This window comes from Anolis sagrei, chromosome X (genome assembly GCF_037176765.1).
Source record: "Anolis sagrei isolate rAnoSag1 chromosome X, rAnoSag1.mat, whole genome shotgun sequence".
NCBI classification, from domain to species: domain Eukaryota; kingdom Metazoa; phylum Chordata; class Lepidosauria; order Squamata; family Dactyloidae; genus Anolis; species Anolis sagrei.
Genome location: NC_090034.1, coordinates 55964835 through 55984572, shown reverse-complemented (window position 1 = coordinate 55984572; position 19738 = coordinate 55964835). Strand labels below are relative to the sequence as shown.

At 41.7% G+C, this 19738-nt stretch overlaps 1 protein-coding gene across 5 annotated transcripts in view; it reads right to left on the bottom strand.

Annotated features, from left to right (window-relative positions):
* Nucleotides 1-16270, bottom strand: part of SHD (Src homology 2 domain containing transforming protein D) — a 65441-nt gene extending 49171 nt beyond the window's left edge. The window contains exons 1-2 of one of the 5 annotated variants that reach the window (XM_060784952.2): nucleotides 15840-16270; nucleotides 7342-7601 (exon numbers count right to left, since the gene is read on the bottom strand). The gene's annotated coding sequence lies outside the window, so the exon portion shown is untranslated. Of the gene's footprint in view, nucleotides 1-7341; nucleotides 8663-15839 lie in introns of those variants that run through there. The other 4 variants (XM_060784951.2, XM_060784953.2, XM_060784954.2 and 1 more) reach the window with 4 other exon arrangements.
* Nucleotides 16271-19738: the final 3468 nt, after the last annotated feature.

The window sequence follows — 19738 nt, the reverse complement described above, 5'->3', positions numbered from 1 at the left end:
TCCCTACTCTTCCACACAACCGTATAACCCAGAATATCAAGACAGATAATCCACAATATCTGCTTTGAACAGGGCTATCTGAGTCCACACTGCCATCAATTCAATGTGGATTTTATACAACTGTACCATATAATCCCAATTGTCAAAGCAGATAATCCACAATATCTGCTTTGAACTGGATCATATGAGGGCCCTCCAGATAGGTCCTATATTCCAGGATCTGATCCCAGGCATTCTGCTTATCTCAGATTATCTGGAAGGGGCCAGAGTCTACAATGACATATAATCCAGTTCAAAGCATATAACCTGGACTTTATATGGCAGTCTAGAAGGGGGGCTAGTTTCTTAGGCTGGATCTACACTGCCCTATGTCCCAGGACCTGATCCCAGATGCTTTGAACTGAATTATATGAATCTCCATTGCCATATAGTCTGGGATAAGAAGGTAATCTGGAATCACATTCTGGGATATAGGACCCTGTAGAAGCAGAAGCAGCATTCGTCTGGATCTACACAACCATATAATTCAGATTATCCAAGCACATAATCCCATGATCTGCTTTGAACTGTATCATATGAGACCACACTGCCAAATAATCTAGTTCAAAGCAGATAATCTGGATGTTATATGGCTGTGTAGTAGAGGCCTCAGGCCACTTCCACACAGCTGTATAAAATCCACATCGAACTGGGTTACCTGGCAGTGTGGGCTCAGATATTCCACTTCAAAGCAGATACTGTGGGTTATATGCCTTGATATTCTGGGTCATATGGCTGTGTAGAAGGGCCCTCAGATAGGGTTGCCTGGTTTTCTATGGGTGAGCAGAGGACAAGTGTTAGGGCCCTATCACACAGTCATATAACCCAGAATATCAAGGCAGAAAATCCCTCCATACCTGCTTTGAACTGGGTTATCTGAGTCCACACTGTCATATATTCCAGTTCAAAGCAGATAATGTGGGATTTTATTCAGCTGGGTGGAAGGGGCCTTGGATGGCATTATGTTCACTATATTACAGGAGACAGGCTGCTTGCCTTTCTGCAATTGTACAGATATTGAGAAAATATTCCAGGGACTGCTGTTTTCTCTAATGGAGAATAATTTATGGGTGAAGACAAGAGGAGCCATGGTTTGGTTTAGGGAGCTGGACTTCTACATTGCCATATAACCCAGATTATCAAATCAGATAATCCACCCTATCTGCTTTGAACTGGATTACATGACTCCCAGCTGCCATATAATCCAGTTCAAAGCAGATAATCTGGATTTTATATGGCAGTGTAGAAGGGGCCGGAGTTGGTTGGATAAACTAGTATCACAGGGCCCTTGCACACAGGCATATAACCCAGAATATCAAGGCAGAAAATCCCACAATATCAGCTTTGAACTAGGATATATGGGGGCCTTCCATACAGCCATATAACCAAGAATATCAAGATAGATCATAGAATCATAGAGTTGGAAGAGACCTCATGGGCCATCCAGTCCAACCACCTGCCAAGAAGCAGGAATATTGCATTCAAAGCACCCCCGACAGATGACCATCCAGCCTCTGTTTAAAAGCTTCCATAGAAGGAGCCTCCACCACACTCCAAGGCAGAGAGTTCCATTGCTGAACAGCTCTCACAGTCAGGAAGTTCTTCCTAATGTTCAGATGGAATCTCCTTTCTTGTAGTTTGAAGCCATTGTTCCGCGTCCTAGTCTCCAGGGAAGCGGAAAACAAGCTTGCTCTCTCCTCCCTATGACTTCCTCTCATGTATTTTTACAAGGCTATCATGTCTCCTCTCAGCCTTCCCTTCTTAAGGCTAAACATGCCCAGCTCTTTAAGCCACACCTCATAGGGCTTGTTCTCCAGACCCTTGATCATTTTAGTCGCCCTCCTCTGGACACATTCCAGCTTGTCAACATCTCCCATCACTTGTGGTGCCCAGAATTGGACACAGTATTCCAGTATTCCAGGTGTAGTCTACCCAAGGCAGAATAGAGCTATAGCATGACTTCCCTGGACCTTGACACTACACCCCTATTGATGCAGGCCAAAATCCCATTGGCTTTTTTTGCCGCCGCATCACATTGTTTAACTTGTTGTCCACGAGGACCCTAACATCTTTTTCACATGTATTGCTCTTGAGCCAGGCGTCCCCCATTCTGAATCTTTGCATTTCGTTTTTTTTCTGCCTAAGTGGAGTATCTTGCATTTGTCACTGTTGAACCTCATTTTGTTAGTTTTGGCCAATCATCTCTCTAATCTGTCAAGATCGTTTTGAATCCTGCTCCTGTCCTCTGGAGTATTGGCTATCCCTCCCAATTTGGTGTCATCTGCAAACTTGATGATCCTGCCTTCTAACCCTTCATCTAAGTCATTAATAAAGATGTTGAACAGGACCGGGCCCAGGACGAACCCTGCGGCACTCCACTCATCACTTCTTTCCAGGATGAAGAGGAAGCATTGGGGAGAATCACCCTCTGGGTTCGTCCATTTAACCAATTACAGATCCACCTCACCGTAGTTTTGCCTAGCCCACATTGGACTACTTTCCTTGGCAGAAGGTCATGGGGGACCTTGTCAAAGGCCTTACTGAAATCCAGATACACTTCATCCACGGCATTCCCTGCATCTACCCAGCTTGAAACTCTATCAAAAAAAGAGATCAGATTAGTCTGGCATGACTTGTTTTTGATAAATCCGTGTTGACTATTAGCGATGACCTCATTTGTTTCTAAGTGTTTGCAGACCACTTTCTTAACAATCTTTTCCAGAATCTTGCCTGGTATCGACATGAGGCTGACTGGATTGTAATTGTTTGGGTCATCCTTTTTTCCCTTCTTGAAGATTGGGACCACATTTGCCCTCCTCCAATCTGCTGGGACTTCTCCCGTTCTCCAAGAACTCTCAAAGTTGATTGCCAATGGTTCCGAAATGACTTCTGCTAGTTCCTTCAATACTCTTGGGTGTAGTTGATCTGGCCCTGAGAACCTGAACTCATTTAGACGGCCAGGTATTCCTGGACGACTTGTTTCCCAATTTGGGGTTGGATGTCCTCTAATCCCTCATTCACTCCATCTTGCTGAGGTTGAAGATGACTTTCTTTTTGTAAAAAGACCGAGGCAAAGAAGGCATTAAGTAGTTCTGCCTTTTCCCTACCCCCTGTCAGCATTGTCCCATCTTCTCCTTGAAGAGGCCCTATCTCCTCCTTGTTCTTCCTTTTTCTACTGACATAAGAAAAGAAGCCCTTTTATTGTTTTTAATGTCGCTGGCAAGCCTGAGCTCATTTTGTGCATTAGCCTTGCGGACCTTTTCCCTACAGGAATTGGCTATTTGTTTGAATTCTTCTTTGGTGATTTCTCCCTTTTTCCACTTCTTATGCACGTCTCTTTTGTGTCTCAGCACATTTAGAAGTTCTTTGGACATCCATTCTGGCTTCTTTGCACTTGTCCTATTTTTTCTCTTTTTTGGCACTGTTTGCAATTGCACCTTGAGTATTTCACTCTTGAAAAACTCCCATCCATCAGTAACTCCCTTGTCTTTTAGTATCTGTGTCCATGGAATGCTGCTCATTATTTCCTTCATTTTTCGGAAGTCAGCTCTCCTAAAATCCAAAATGCGGGTTTGACTTGTCTTGGTTTCAGCCTTCCTTTGTACCTCAAACTACAGGAGAACATGTTCACTTGCCCCTAAGGATCTGACAACTTCAACTGCATTGATCAGGTCCTCCTCATTTGTTAGGATGAGATCGAGAGTAGCCGGCCCCCTTGTTGCCTCTTCTACCTTCTGAACCATGAATTTGTCTGCAAGGCAAGCGAAGAATTTATTGGACTTGGCCGAGTTTGTTTTCCAGCAAATATCGGGATAGTTGAAATCACCCATAACTACTATATCTCTTCTTTGTGCCTGTTTGGTCAACTGTTGGCAGAATACTTTGTCAAGTTCTTCATCCTGGCTTGGAGGTCTGTATTACACGCTTACAACGAGATCTTTTTGAGTCGCAGTTCCCTTTCAAGCTGGTTTCCCGGATTGCAGTCTTGCATCTCTTCTGCAGCGTAACAGTTTTTGACATATAAGGCTACTCCGCCTCCTCTACCCTTTTTTTGGTTTCTGTGGTTATAGGCCTCGATGTCTACAATCCAGTGATAGGAGTCATCCCACCAGGTTTCAGTGATGCCTATGACATCATATTTGTAGTGTTGTGCTAAAAGTTGAAGTTTGTCTTGTTTATTTCCCATGCTCTGTGCATTAGTGTAAAGACATGTGAGCCCCTGAGATCTTTCCCTGAGCTGTTTATTTGGGATTATTGTGCTTTCGGTACTTGGTTGTCATTGTGTTTGTGCAGCCCTCCGTTTAGCGTTCTGGCGATTCCCTGACATTGTGGGTAAATTACTGTTCGCAAGGCTGATGTCCCCCTCCCCCGGTGGACCTAGTTTAAAGTGAGCCTAATGAGGTTTGCGAGTCTGTGAGCAAAAAGGTGCTTTGAAGTGGGTTATCTGAGGGCCCTTCCACACAGCCCTATATCCCAGAATATCAAGGCAGAAAATCCCACAATATCTGCTTTGAACTGGGTCCACACTCAGATAATGTGGGATTTTCTGCCTTGATAGTCTGAGATATAGTGCTGTGTGGAAGGGCCCTGGGTTCACACTGCCATATATCCCAGTTCAAAGCAGAAAATGTGGGATTTTATTCAGCTGTGTCACCTTCTACCTTTTATTTTTCAGTGATTGGTTTGGGGGGGGGGGGTGTCCCAAAATACTGTTTGCTTACACTTGAAAATTACCTAGGGCCGGCCCTGCATATATCAAGGGAACCACCGACCATAGAGGGAAGCTGAGGAAGACACACAACCTACAAACTATCTACAGACCCACTATGGATAATGTGAGGTCTTCTGCCTTGATATACTGGGATATAGGGCTGTGTGGAAGGGCCCTAAGAAAATCCAACAATGCTCTGTTCAGCAAAGGACAAGAAAGATCTCCTCACCTCTGCAGGAGTCTACCATATACAATGCAGCTGTGGAAAGTCTACATTGTTTTATTGGTTCAGTCGCTTCCGACTCTTCGTGACCTCATGGACCAGCCCATGCCAGAGCTCCCTGTCGGCCGTCGCCACCCCCAATTCCTTCAGAGTCAAGCCAGTCACTTCAAGGATACCATCCACCCATCTTGTCCTGTGAAAGCCATCCACTACATGGCTACCAGCCTCCACCCAGTAGACTCAAATCAAGGAAAAGCTTTATGAGAACTACCACTCCTCTTGGTGTCCCCTCAACAACAGCAAGGGTATCCCTCTGGGCAGCTCAACCAGGAAATCCCAACTGGATGCCCCCCCGCGAGGGTCTTCTTCCAGGGGCAAACCAAGAATGGGCAACTTGAAAGTCCCTGAACAGACTCAGAAGTGGAGTGGGCAGATCAAAAGACAACCTGGCAAAATGGCACTACCTAAAATAATCTCACGCCTTGTGTGACTGTGGAGCAGAATAGACAACTCTGCATCTGTATGCTCGTCCATCGTGCCCTGCCTCATGTTCAAAGGAAGAATTGTTGGAGGCTACAGACAATGCCATTGCTGTTGCCCGTTTTTGGTCAAAAGATATTAAGCCGCCTGTGCTCCTTCTATTTTTATCAGTTTTATACTAATTTATGCAATGCTTTTGATACGAAATAAATAAATAAATCTTGCCCTTGGTCGGCCCCTCTTCCTTTTTCCGTCCATTTTCCCAAGCTGGCCACATGACCTTGGAGGTGTCTACGGACAACACCGGCTCTTCGGCTTAGAAATGGAGATGAGCTCCAGCCCCCAGAGTTGGACATGACTAGACTTAATGTCAAGGCAAAACCTTTACCTTTTTATTTAATCCTGGAAGGCTTACTTTTGAGTAAACACACCTAGGTTCACATAGAATATTATTGTTATTGTTATTATTATTATTGATAATAAATAAATAAATGTAATATAATGATGGTGATGGTGATAATAAATAAGGGTAGTAAATAAATGTAATAATAATAATGTCCCATTCAACACTGGAAGGCTTACTTTTGAGTAAGCACCCCTAGGTTCAGAAGCTAATAATAATAATAATAATAATAATAATAATAATAAATCAATAATAATAAAATAATAAAAATAATAATAATAATTGGTGTTTCTGGGAATCAAGAGTTATTTCTCTAACTCTGGACATTATTCCAGATATATAAAGCCCACTTGCCTAGTTTCCAACAGGCCTCACAACTTCGGAGGATGCCTGCCATAGATGTGGGTGAAAGGTCAGGAGAGAATGCTTCTGGAACATGGCCATACAGCCCAGAAAACTCACAGCAACCCAGTGATTCCGGCCATGAAAGCCTTCTACAACACAATAATAATATTATTATCAATAATAATAATATCCCATTCAACCCTGGAAGGCTTACTTTTGAATAATAATAAGTAAATAAATCAAATGATGATGATGATGCATTCAACCTCAGAAGGTTTACTTTAGACTGAATAAATAATACTAGGTTCTGACAGCCAATAGTAGTAGTAATAATAATAATAATAATACTATTAATAATAAGGTCACATTCAACCCTGGAAGTGCATGGCCCTAAGGTACAGACAGCTAGCAATAATAATAATAATAATTATAATAATAAAGAAATAACAATAATATAGAATAATAATAATAAGAAGAATATCCCATTCAATCTTGGAAGGCTAACTTTTGAGCCTTAGTGTCAGACATATAATAATATAATATTAATAATAAATTGTAATAATAAATGATAAAAAATAAATGATAATATTAATCATAATGTAACATTTATTTATTATCATTATTTATTATTGTTATAATTATATTACACTTATTTATTATCATTATCTATTATTACATTACATTTATATGATTTATTATTATTACATTATTATTATAGTACATTTGTTTATTTATTAGCAATAATAATAATAACTCTTGATAATAATAATAATAATAATAATAATAATAAATGCCAACCCTGGAAGGTTTACTTTAGAATAAACATCCTGAACTTCAGACAAGAAATAATGGTAATAGTCATAGTAGTAATAATAATACTAATAATGTCCAAAGGTTTACTTTTGAGTAAACTCTCCTAGCTTCTGACAACAAATAGAAAAATTACTGTTTCCACACATTCTGGGCTTATTTGTTTATACTTTCAATGCTCAATAAATAAACTTCCTTGTAAGGTTCGAGATAAATATATATATAGAGAGGGAGGGAGGGAGTAATACATTTATATATTTGTGTGTATATATATCTATATATATTTCAAAAGCAACTAGAGCAGCTCTTGCTGCAGCCCAGAATCAATACCTTGTGCCTTTCAGCTCCATCTGTCTCTTACAGTCTCCATTTGTTTTCCTCCTGCTTTTGGAAACAAAGTTCCAGCTGTTTGGCCTTTCAGAGGGAGATCCCCCCCAAAAAAGCCATCAGCATCCCTCCAGGAATGGAATTGTTGCGCCTTTGTTTGCCTTGGAAGCAAAAGGAAGAAAAAGCCAATTTATTTCCAGCGTTGATGCGAATCTTGCTGGTTTTCTCCCCTTTGAATGGGAGAGGGATGCCTTTCCCTGAGCCTGGAAAGAGAGAGAGAGAGAAAGAGAGAAAGTCCTGGGTCCAGCAGGAAGGAAGGAAGGCGCCATCCCATAATAGGGCCACTCTCAGGCTGGCTGCTCCATTGATCTGCTGGGAAGACGTCCCCAAGCAGAGCAGATAAGGAAAGGAGGGAGAGAGGGAGGGGGAGAGAGGAGGAAAGGAAAGGATGAAGAGAGAGAGAGAGGGACAGAAGGAGAGACAGAGGGGAAGGGGAAGGGGTGAAACGAGGGAGGGAGGAAAGGAAGGGAAGGATAAGAGAGAGAGAGAAGGAAAGGAAGTATGCAAAGAGAGAGGGAGATAAGGAAAGGATAAAAAGGGAGAGAAGGAAGGAAAGGATGAAAAGAGAAAGTAGAGAGCGACTGAAGGAGAGAGGGGAAGGGGAAGGAAGGATGAAAAGTGAGAGGGAGGGAAAGAAAGGAAGGATGAAAAGAGATGAAAATAGAGAAGGGCAGAAGGAGAGAGAGAGAAAAGTGAAGAGAAAGGAAGGATGAAAGAGAAGGAGGGAAGGAAAGGAAGGGAAGGATGAAGAGAGAGAGAGAGAGAGAAGTAGAGAGAGAGGAGAAAGGGGAAGGGATGAAAAGAGGGGGGAAAGGAAGGAAAGGATAAAAGAGAGAGAGAAGAAAAGGAAGGGAAGTATGCCAAGAGAGAGGGAGAGAAGGAAGGGAAAGTTGAAGAGAGAGAGAGAAGTAGAGAGAGAGGGATAGAAGGAGAGACAGAAAGGAAAGGGAAGGGATGAAATGAGGAAGGAAGGAAAGGAAAGGAAGGGAAGGATAAAAGAGAGAGAGAGAAGGAAAGGAAGTATCCAAAGAGAGAGGGAGAGAAGGAAAGGATAAAAAGGGAAAGAAGGAAGAAAAGGATGAAAAGAGAGAGGAAGTAGAGAGCGACTGAAGGAGAGAGGGGAAGGGGAAGGAAGGATTAAAAGTGAGAGGGAGGGAAAGAAAGGAAGGATGAAAAGAGATGAAAATAGAGAAGGGCAGAAGGAGAGAGAGAGAAAAGTGAAGAGAAAGGAAGGATGAAAGAGAGGAAAGGAAGGAAAGAAAGGGAAGGATGAAGAGAGAGAAGTAGAGAGAGAGGGACAGAAGGAGAGACAGAGAGAAAGGAGAAGGGAAAGAGATGAAAAGAGGGAGGAAAGGAAGGGAAGGATAAAAGAGAGAGAGAAGAAAAGGAAGGGAAGTATGCCAAGAGAGAGGGAGAGAAAGAAAGGAAGGGAAGGATGAAGAGAGAGAGGGGGGGGGGAGAGAAGTAGAGAGAGGGACAGAAGGAGAGACAGAGAGAAAGGGGAAGGGATGAAAAGACGGAGGAAAGAAAAGGAAGGGAAGGATAAAAGAGAGAGAAGAAAAGGAAGGGAAGTATGCCAAGAGAGAGGGAGAGAAGGAAAGGAAGGGAAGGATGAAGAGAGAGAGAGAAGTATAGAGAGAGGGACAGAAGGAGAGACAGAGAGAAAGGGGAAGGGGAAGGGATAAAAAGAGGGAGGAAAGGAAGGGAAGGGAAGGATAAGAGAGAGAGAGAAGGAAAGGAAGTATGCAAAGAGAGAGGGAGAGAAGGAAAGGATAAAAAGGGAGAGAAGGAAGAAAAGGATGAAAAGAGAGAGAAAGTAAAGAGTGACTGAAGGAGAGAGGGAAAGGTGAAGGGAAAGGAAGGATGAAAAGAGAGAGGGAGGGAAAGAATGAAAGGATTAAAAGAGATAAAAATAGAGAAGGACAGAAGGAGAGAGAGAGAAAGGTGAAGAGAAAGGAAGGATGAAAGTGAGGGAGGGAAGGAAAGGAAGGGAAGGATGAAGAGAGAGAGAGAAGTAGAGGGAGAGGGACAGAAGGAGAGACAGAGAGAAAGGAAAAAGGATGAAAAGAGGGAGGAAAGGGAAGGAAGGGAAGGATAAAAGAGAGAGAGAAGAAAAGGAATGGAAGTATGCCAAGAGAAAGGCAGAGAAGGAAAGGAAGGGAAGGATGAAGAGAGAGAGGGACAGAAAGAGAGACAGAGAGAAAGGGGAAGGGATGAAATGAGGGAAGAAGGAAAGGAAGGGAAGGATAAAATAGAGAGAGAAGGAAAGGAAGGGAAGTAAGCAAAGAGAGAGGGAGAGAAGGAAAGGATAAAAAGGGAGAGAAGGAAGAAAAGGATGAAAAGAGAGAGGAAGTAGAGAGCGACTGAAGGAGAGAGGGGAAGGGGAAGAAAGGATGAAAAGTGAGAGGGAGGGAAAGAAAGGAAGGATGAAAAGAGATGAAAATAGAGAAGGACAGAAGGAGAGAGAGAAAAGTGAAGAGAAAGGAAGGATGAAGAGAGAGAGGGAAGTAGAGAGAGAGGGACAGAAGGAGAGACAGAGAGGAAGGGGAAGGGGAAGGGATGAAATGAGGGAGGAAGGAAAGGACGGGAAGGGAAGGATAAAAGAGAGAGAAGGAAAGGAAGGGAAGTATGCAAAGAGAGAGGGAAAGAAGGAAAGGATAAAAAGGTAGAGAAGGAAGAAAAGGATGAAAAGAGAGAGAAAGTAGAGAGTGACTGAAAGAGAGAGGGGAAGGGGAAGGAAGGATGAAAAGAGGGAGGGAGGGAAAGGAAGGAAGGATGAAAAGAGAGGACAGAAGGAGGGAGACAGAGAGAGAGAAAGGTGAAGAGAAAGGAAGGATGAAAGAGAGGGAGGGAAGGAAGGGAAGGATGAAGAGAGAGAGAAGTAGAGAGAGAGGGACAGATGGAGAGACAGAGAGAAAGGGGAAGAGAAAGGGATGAAAACAGGGAGGAAAGGAAAGGAAGGGAAGGATAAAAGAGAGAGAGAAGAAAAGGAAGGGAAGTATGCCAAGAGAGAGGGAGAGAAGGAAAGGAAGGGAAGGATGAAGAGAGAGAGAGAGAGAGGGAGAGAGAGAAGTAGAGAGAGGGACCGAAGGAGTGACAGAGAGAAAGGGGAAGGGATGAAAAGATGGAGGAAAGAAAAGGAAGGGAAGGATGAAAAGGGAGAAGGAGAGAAGGAAGAAATGGATGAAGAGAGGAAGAAGTAGAGAGCGACTGAAGGAGAGAGAGAAAGATGAAGGGAAATGAATGATGAAAAGAGAGAGGGAGAAAGAAAGGCAGGATGAACAGAGATGAAAATAGAGGGTAGAGGGGGGGGGAGAGAAAGGTGAAGAGAAACGGATGAAAGAGAGGGAGGGAAGGGAAGGAAAGGAAGGATGAAAAGAGAGAGAAGAAGAAAACGAAAGGATGAAAAGTAGAGAGGGAGAGCAGGAAGGGGAGGGAAAGGAAGAGAAAGGGATGAAAAGAAGGGAAGAGAGGATAAAAAGAGAGAGGGAGAGAAGAAAAGGATGAAAAGAGGGAGGGAAGTAGACAGAAAGAGAGAAAGGGGAAGGGAAAAGAAGAATGAAAAGAGAGAGGGAGGGAAGGGAAGGATGAAAAGAGTCAGAGAAGGAAAGGAAGGAAAGGATGAAAAGAGAGAGGGGGAATGAAAAGAGAGAGGAAGGGAAGGATGAAAAGAGTCAGAGAAAGAAAGGAAGGAAAGGATGAAAAGAGAGGGAGAGAAGAAAAGGATGAAAAGAGAGAGGGAAGTAGAGAGGGACAGAAGGAGAGAAAGTGGAAAGGAAAAGAAGGACGAAAAGAAAGAGGGATGGAGGGGAAGGATGAAAAGAGACAGAGGAGGAAAGGAAGGGAATGATGAAAAAAGAGGGAGAGAAGAAAAGGATGAAAAGAGAGAGGGAAGTAGAGAGGGACAGAAGGAGAGAAAGAGAAAGGGGAAGGGAAAAGGAGGACGAAAAGAGAGGGAAGGAAGGGATTAAAAGAGACAGAGAAGGAAAGGAAGGGACTGATGAAAAGAGAGAGGGAGAGAAGAAAAGGATGAAGAGAGAGAGGGAAGTAGAGAGGGACAGAAGGAGAGAGAGAGAGGAAGGGGAAGGGAAAAGAAGGATAAAAAAGAGGGAGGGAAGGGAAGGAAGGATGAAAAGAGAAAAGGAGAGAGAAGGGGAAGAGAACGAGAAGGAAAGGATGAAAAGAGAGGGAGAGAAGGAAAAGATGGAAAGGGAGAGGGAGAGAAAGAAGAAAGGGATGAAAAGAGAGAGAAAGAAGTAGAAAGGGACAGAAGGAGAGACAGAGAAAAGGGGATAAAAGGGAGAGGGAGGGAAAGAGTGAGCGAAAAGAAGGATGAAGAGAGGAGGAGAAAGGAGGGATTAAAAGAGAGAGTGGGAGAAGAAGAGAGAGAGAGAGAGAGAAGAAAAGGAACTGAAAGGAAGAAAATAGAAAAAGAGAGAATGAAGGAGAGAAAAAGCAAAAGACAGAGAATGAAAAGGAAGGGAGAGAGCCAAAGGAAGAAAGAGAGCACCAGAGAAAGAGGGGGAGAGGAAAGAAGAGAAAAAGAGAGGGATCGAGGGGGGGGGGCTGAGAAAGGGAGAAGGGGAGAAAAGAGAGAGAATATGGAAGAGAAGGGGAAATGGAAAGAGGGATTGAAGGGAGGCAGAGTGAGACAGAAAAGAGAGGGAAGGGGAAAGAAAAAAAGGAGAAAAGGGAGGGAGAAAGGGGATAAAATAGAATGGAATGGAGAGGAAAGGAAAAGAAAGGAAAAAATGAGAGAGTGGTGAAGACAGAGAAAAAAGGGGGAGGGAGGGAGAAAGACAGAAAGAAAGAAACAAAGAAAGAAAGAGAAAGGGTATTCCAGGAATATAGAAATCTAGATATATGAAGGATTTCGAATCTAGGGATCAGTGCTTTATCATCAAACTATATGACACCTTCCATGTAGGGTCATCTATCTATCTATCTATCTATCTATCTATCTATCTATCTATCTCTATTTGATATTTATCTATTATCTATCTGATCAATATCTCTGTTATCTCTCTGATATCTATCAAATAGAAAATTGTATATAACTATCTATGTGATACCTATCTGTCTGTCAACCTATCTGAGATCTCTCTATGTATCTGATATCTATTTACCTGGTATCTGTCTGTCTATCTATCTATCTATCTATCTATCTGACATCACATGTATCTGATATCAAATAGATATCGATATACCTGATATCTATATGATACCTGTCTATCTGATATCTATCTATCTATCTATCTATCTATCTACCTAAACACTCCCTATCTATATCTATCTATCTATCTATCTATCTATCTATCTATCTATCTGACATCTATTTATGGAGCTGACATTATCTATCTATCTATCTATCTATCTATCTATCTGACATCTTCATATGTATCTCTCTGATATCTATGATAGATAGATAGACCTCACAGCACTCTACTTGATATCTGATATTGATCTATCTATCTGACATCATACTATATGTAGCTCTCTGATATATCTACCAAATAGATATCTATATACCTGGTATCAATCTACATGACATCTATCTATCTATCTATCTATCTATCTATCTATCTAGTTCTCTTATCTATCTATCTATCTATCTATCTATCTATCTATCCATCTATCTATCTACCTATCCACCTATCCAGGATCTGTCTCTCTATCTGATAGCTATCATTCATCTATTAACAAAGACAGACAGTACATAAACAGAGGTAAAGGCTTCCCATCTTTTTCCATCTCCATCACCTGAAGCCTGTGCTCAACTCTGGCCACGAGGGGGTGCTGTCTCTCTTGTTGCTCCATCTTCCATGCTGAGGAGTTTGTTGTCCTTTGATGTTCTCCCAATCATTTCCAAATAAGTGCCTTTTATTACCTCCCCGACAAAGCAGTACGTATTTATCCACTCACATTGCTGTTTTAGAACTGCTAGGTGAGCAGAAGCTGGGCCAACAGCGGGAGCTCACCCCAACCAGGGCTTGAACCGTTGACCTTTCGATCGGCAAGATTTTCTGCAGCTGGCGGTTTAATCTGCTGTGCTAAAGCCCGGCCCTTGTGGCCTTGGAAGCAAAGCAGGGCCAGCCTTGGTGAGTCCTTGGATGAGAGACCACCAAATGCATCCCAGGTGCTTTAGGCTCTATTTCGGAGGAAGGAACCAAGTCTTCCTTGCGAAGAAAACCCCAAAGAAATGTATGGGGTCACTGTAAAGCAAAACTCTCTCTTTCTTTTATTTTCCAAGCAGCCGTTTGACCCATTCTCTTCTGGCGAAATTGATTGGAAAGCCGTTATTGATTGGCCTGGAGAGAAGGCAAGGTGAGGGAATGCCATTCCTCCCTTTCAGACAAAACCCTGGAGAATATCTCTCGCTTTTCTAGTCTCCTTTCTTCCTTTAACTGCACACACAGGGATTCATAGTTTCCAGGGCTCTGACTATTTTGATTGCCCTTCTCTGGACATCTTCCATCCTATTCATATCCTTCTTGAACTTGCTTTGAACCAGGATTATTTCAGGCTAAAGCAGAATAGAATGGAACTATGACTTTCCCTAGACCTGGACACTAGATTCCTATTGATGCAGCCTAGATCGAATTGGCCTTTTTCACTGCCGTATCACACTGTTGACTCATATTCAGTTTGTGGCTTATTTCGACTCCTAGTTCCCTTTCACATGGATTATGACTTCCCTCTAGATACTAGATTCGTATGGATGTAGCCAAGAATCACACTGGCCTTTTTCGCCTCCGCTTCACACCATTGGCTCATGTTCCATTTGTGGTCCACTAAGACTCCTAGATCCCTTTCAAATGTACCATTTTCAAGCTATCCTATATCTCCACATTTCATTTTGTTCTACCCATTCAGCATGAACAGCCTCCAGTGGTCATCTCCAATGCACAGCAGGCGCGTGCCCTGTGTGCATTGGAATAGTCTTGCCTAGATGCACATCTTTTATTTCATTTCTTTATTTCTTTCATCTTTTATTTCATTTCTGCAGCATAGATACTGATTCGTAATGTTACGAAGTGTAGATACCGATTTATAATGTTCCAAAGTGCAGATACCGATTTGTAATGTTATAAAGTGCAGATACCGATTTGTAATGTTACAAAGTGTAGATACCGATTCATAATGTTCCGAAGTGCAGATACCGTTTTGTAATGTTATGAAGTGCAGATACCAATTCGTAACATTATGAAGTGCAGATATCGATTCATAATGTTCCGAAGTGCAGATACCATTTTGTAATGTTATGAAGTGCAGATACCGATTCGTAACGTATTGAAGTGCAGATATCGATTCATAATGTTTCGAAGTGCAGATACCAATTTGTAACGTTATGAAGTGCAGATACCGATTTGTAACGTTATGAAGTGCAGATATCGATTCATAATGTTCCAAAGTGCAGATACTGTTTTGTAATGTTATGAAGTGCAGATACGAATTCGTAATGTTACAAAGTGTAGATACCAATTCATAATGTTCCGAAATGCAGATACCAATTGGTAATGTTACGAAGTGCAGATACCGATTTGTAATGTTACGAAGCGCAGATACCGATTTGTAATATTATGAAGTGCAGATACCGATTCATAATGTTACGAAGTGTAGATACCGATTAATAATATTCCAAAGTGCAGATACCGATTCGTAACGTTACGAAGTGCAGATATCAATTCATAATGTTCCGAAGTGCAGATACCGATTTGTAATGTTACGAAATGCAGTTGTAACTTTATGAAGTGAAGCTACTGATTCGAAACGTTACAAAGTGCAGATACCAATTTGTAACATTACGAAGTGCAGATATCGATTTGGAATGTTACAAAGTGTAGATACCGATTTGCAACATTACGAAGTGCAGATACCGATTCGTAACATTACAAAGTTTTGATACTAATTCTTAACGTTATGAAGTTTAGATACTGATTCATAATGTTGTGAAAAATAGACCATTTCTTTTGACATAGGGGGAGATGAGGATGATGATGGTGGTGATGATGATTGTTGTTGTTGTGCCAATAGAAATCAAAGAGTTCTCTGGATGATATCCATGTTGACATGTGGATCAGAAATGCCCAAAGTCTCCAGTGTCGATCAGGAACATAAGCTGCCTATCAGTTTATGGGAACAGGATTCATATTTGGAGGAGAAATGCCTCCATTTGCCTTACTAGCATTTTACCTCTCTTAAAGGCTAGGATGGCGAGAGAATGGGTTTCAATCACTGCAGAATTTGTGCGAAATAATATCCAAAGTGGAAGGTTTGACTTGACCTCTAATGTCCCCTTTCAACTCTCCAGCTGGGATTTCCACAGGGCAATGCGCTCTGTTTCAGGATTATCCCCTGAGAGGTTACAAATGACCTTTCTTTCCAATAGAAAAATAGAAACAAATCCCCCCCCCCCCCAAAAGAAGACATGCCGTACTCACGCTCTCCAAAGTGTGTCATCTCTTGCCGACGATGCAGAGAACGATGATGTCGACCAGCGGAAGGGAAATGGCAAGCGATGATTTATGGAGAGACATTGGGGAGAGAGAGAAAGAGAGAGAGCCAGCCAAGCGCAAAGGGAGAACAGGGAAGGGGACACAGTTAGCGGTGCCACCTTCGGTGCCAGATCTCCATCTTCTCTGTGGGAGGACAGGCAAAATAATAAGAACCCATCTGGCCATGCATCAGCGAAGCCGCTGGGCTATATTTCCAGCTTATGGTTTTTCAAAATCCAGCACCACTGCGGAGTGAATGCAGTCTGACTCTGCTACAGAATGCTGGGAGTTGTAGATTGGTGATGGGTGCATCTACACTACAGAATGAATGCAGTTTGGTTCTGCATTGGCTCAATAGAATCCTGGGAGTTGTAGTTTGGCGATAGGTGCATCTACGTTGCGGAATGAACGCAGTTTGACTCCGCATTGCCTCAATGGAATCCTGGGCATTGTAGTTTGGTGATGGGAATCCTGGGAGTTATAATATCACACTATGACTCCCAGGACCCCATGGCAACTAAAGCTCTGTCAAACTGTGTTCATTCTACAGTGTTGATGCCACCGAGATCTGTAAAGCAGGACTAGAAAATTGAAGCAAAGCCATGAAAGATGGTATGGGGAAGGAATGGATCCTGTCCAAAGGACAGCTGGGATCCGACATGGTTTGGCCCGGGGCCGGCTTAGTCTTGCCAAATCTCTCGCTGGTTTCCATTTGCTTTCAAAAAACGGAACAACTTCTCTGGCGTCATTTGTTCCACGGCAGTTGGCAAGATGGGCATTTATTTGGCAAGTTGAGGCAGAATAGATATTTGATATCTAGAGAGGCAGAATCTGGGGTAGTTGCAAAAAAATGAGGTCTGGGATTTTCAAATGTAGACTTTGAAAAATGAAAAATGTCCCTTTTGTTCTTTTGAGACCAAATGATAGCTAGCTAGATGGATGCAGATAGATGGATGGATAGATAGATAGATAGATAGATGCAGATGGATGGATGGATAGATGATAGATGTAATTAAATGGTTGGATGATGATAATGATGATAATACTTTATTTGTAGCCCACCCTATCTCCCCAAGGGGATTCAGGGTGGCTTCCAACATTATAAAGGCAAACATTCAATGCTAGATAGATTAGATAGACAGACAGAAAGAGAGATGCAATTGGATGGATGGATAGATGCAGTTAGGTAGATGCAGATATAGATAGATAGATAGATAGATAGATAGATAGATAGATAGATACAGTTGGATGGATATGTAGATAGATAGATAGATAGATAGATAGATAGATAGATGTACAATTAGAGTTAGATAAAGAAATAGCTGCAATTGGATGGATGGATAGAGATAGATAGATAGATAGATAGATAGATAGATAGATAGATAGATGCAGAGATAGATAGATACCATTTGATGAAAAAAATAAATGCCATTAGATGGATGGATGGATGGATGGATGGATGGGTAGATAGATAGCTAGATAGATAGATAGATAGACAGACAGACAGAGATAGGTAGATAGATAGATAGATGGATGGATGGATGGATGGATGGATGGATGGATAGATAGATAGATAGATAGATAGATAGATAGATGCAGAGATAGATAGATACCATTTGATGAAAAAATAGATGCCATTAGATGGATGGATAGATAGATAGATAGATAGATAGATAGATAGATAGATAGATGGATAGATGCAGAGATAGATAGATAGATAGATAGATAGATAGATAGATAGATAGGCAATTAGAGATAGATGGATCCAGGGAGCATATCACCCCCTGCTATGTCAGATCCACTGGCTGCCGGGCCATTTCCGAGCAAAATTCAAATCGCTGGTCTTGACCTATAAAGCCCTATGTGGTTCCAGCCCAGTTTACTTGTCTGAATGTATCTCCTTCTATGATCCACCTCGGAGTTTATGATCATCAGGGGAGGCCCTGCTCTCGATCCTGCCACCCTCACAAGCACAATTGGCGGGAATGAGAGACAGGGCCTTCTTGGTGGTGGCCCTCATCTATGGAACTCACTCCCCAGTAAAATCAGGGCAACTCCCTCTCTCCTCTCCTTTAGAAAAAAGCTTAAATCTTGGCTTTGGAACCAAGCATTCGGGCAGCTGATTGAGCAGCAACTGCAATGACTTATGAGAACTGTCAATGAATAGACCTTGGGCTGGAACTCTGGATTACGATTTGGATTTGGGGACTTAGCCTCGGTTGTGTTTTAATACTTAATGGTCAATATTTTAATGTGTTTTTATAATCTTGTTGATTTACGTAATGTTAATTGTTTGTACTGTGATTGTTTGTTTGTTGGCATCTAATGATTGCCGGTTGTAAGTCACTTTGAGTCCCCCCCTCTGGGGTTGAGAAGGACGGGATATAAATGTTCAAAATAAAGTAAATAAAATAAAATAGATGGATGCAATGAGATAGATGCAGATAGATAGATGATAGATAGATGATAGATAGATAGATAGATAGATAGATAGATATGCAATTGGATGGATGCATGCATGCATGCAATGAGATAGATGCGGATAGATAGATAGATAGATAGATAGATAGATAGATAGATAGACAGATAGATAGAGGGGATAGATATACAGACAGATGCAATTGGATGGATGCAATGAGATAGATGCAGATAGATAGGTAGATAGGTAGAAATAATGTAGGATAGATAGATGGGAGGATAGATACCTTTTGATGAAAAAATAGATGCCATTAGATGGATGGATAGATAGATAGATAGATAGATAGATAGATAGATGGATAGAGAGGGGGGATAGAGATACAGACAGATGCAATTGGATGGATGGATGGATGCAATGAGATAGATGCAGATAGATAGGTAGATAGGTAGAGATAATGTAGGATAGATAGATGGGAGGATAGATGGATAGATAGATGGATAGATGGATAGATAGATAGATAGATAGATAGATAGATAGATAGATAAGATAGGCAGATAGATAGGTAGATGCAATTGGATGGATGAATAGATTGAATAAATTCAATGAGACAGATGCAGATAGATAGATAGATAGATAGATAGATAGATAGATAGACAGACAGATAGATAGATAGAGAGGGGGGATAGAGAGATAGACAGATGCAATTGGATGGATGGATGGATGGATGCAATGAGATAGATGCAGATAGATAGGTAGATAGGTAGAGATAATGTAAGATAGATAGATAGGAGGATAGATATCTTTTGATGAAAAAATAGATGCCATTAGATGGATGGATAGATAGATAGATAGATAGGTAGATAGACAGAGATAGATAGATAGATAGATAGATAGAGATAGATAGATAGATAAGATAGGCAGATAGGTAGGTAGATGCAATTGGATGGATGAATAGATTGAATAAATTCAATGAGACAGATGCAGATAGATAGATAGATAGATAGATAGATAGATAGACAGATCGTAAGATGGATGAATAGATAGATATAATGTAAGAGGTAGGTAGGTAGGTAGGTAGATATAATGTAAGATAGATACTGTGGTGTTGGAGGAAAATTCTTGGACTGCAAGAAAATCAAAGCATACTGCAGGAATTAATGCCTGGTTGCTCACTGGAGGGAAGGGTATTAGAGGCAGAGATGAAGTACTTTGGCCATATCATGGGGAGACAAGAACGCTTGTAGAAGAGAATGATGCTGGGGAAAATGGAAGGAAAAAGGAAGAGGGGCCGACCAAGGACAAGATGGATGGATGGTATCCTTGAAGTGACTGCCTTGACCTTGAAGGAGCTGGGGGTGGCCACATCCAATGATCGAATAAACAACAACAACAGATAGATAGATAGATAGATAGATAGATAGATAGA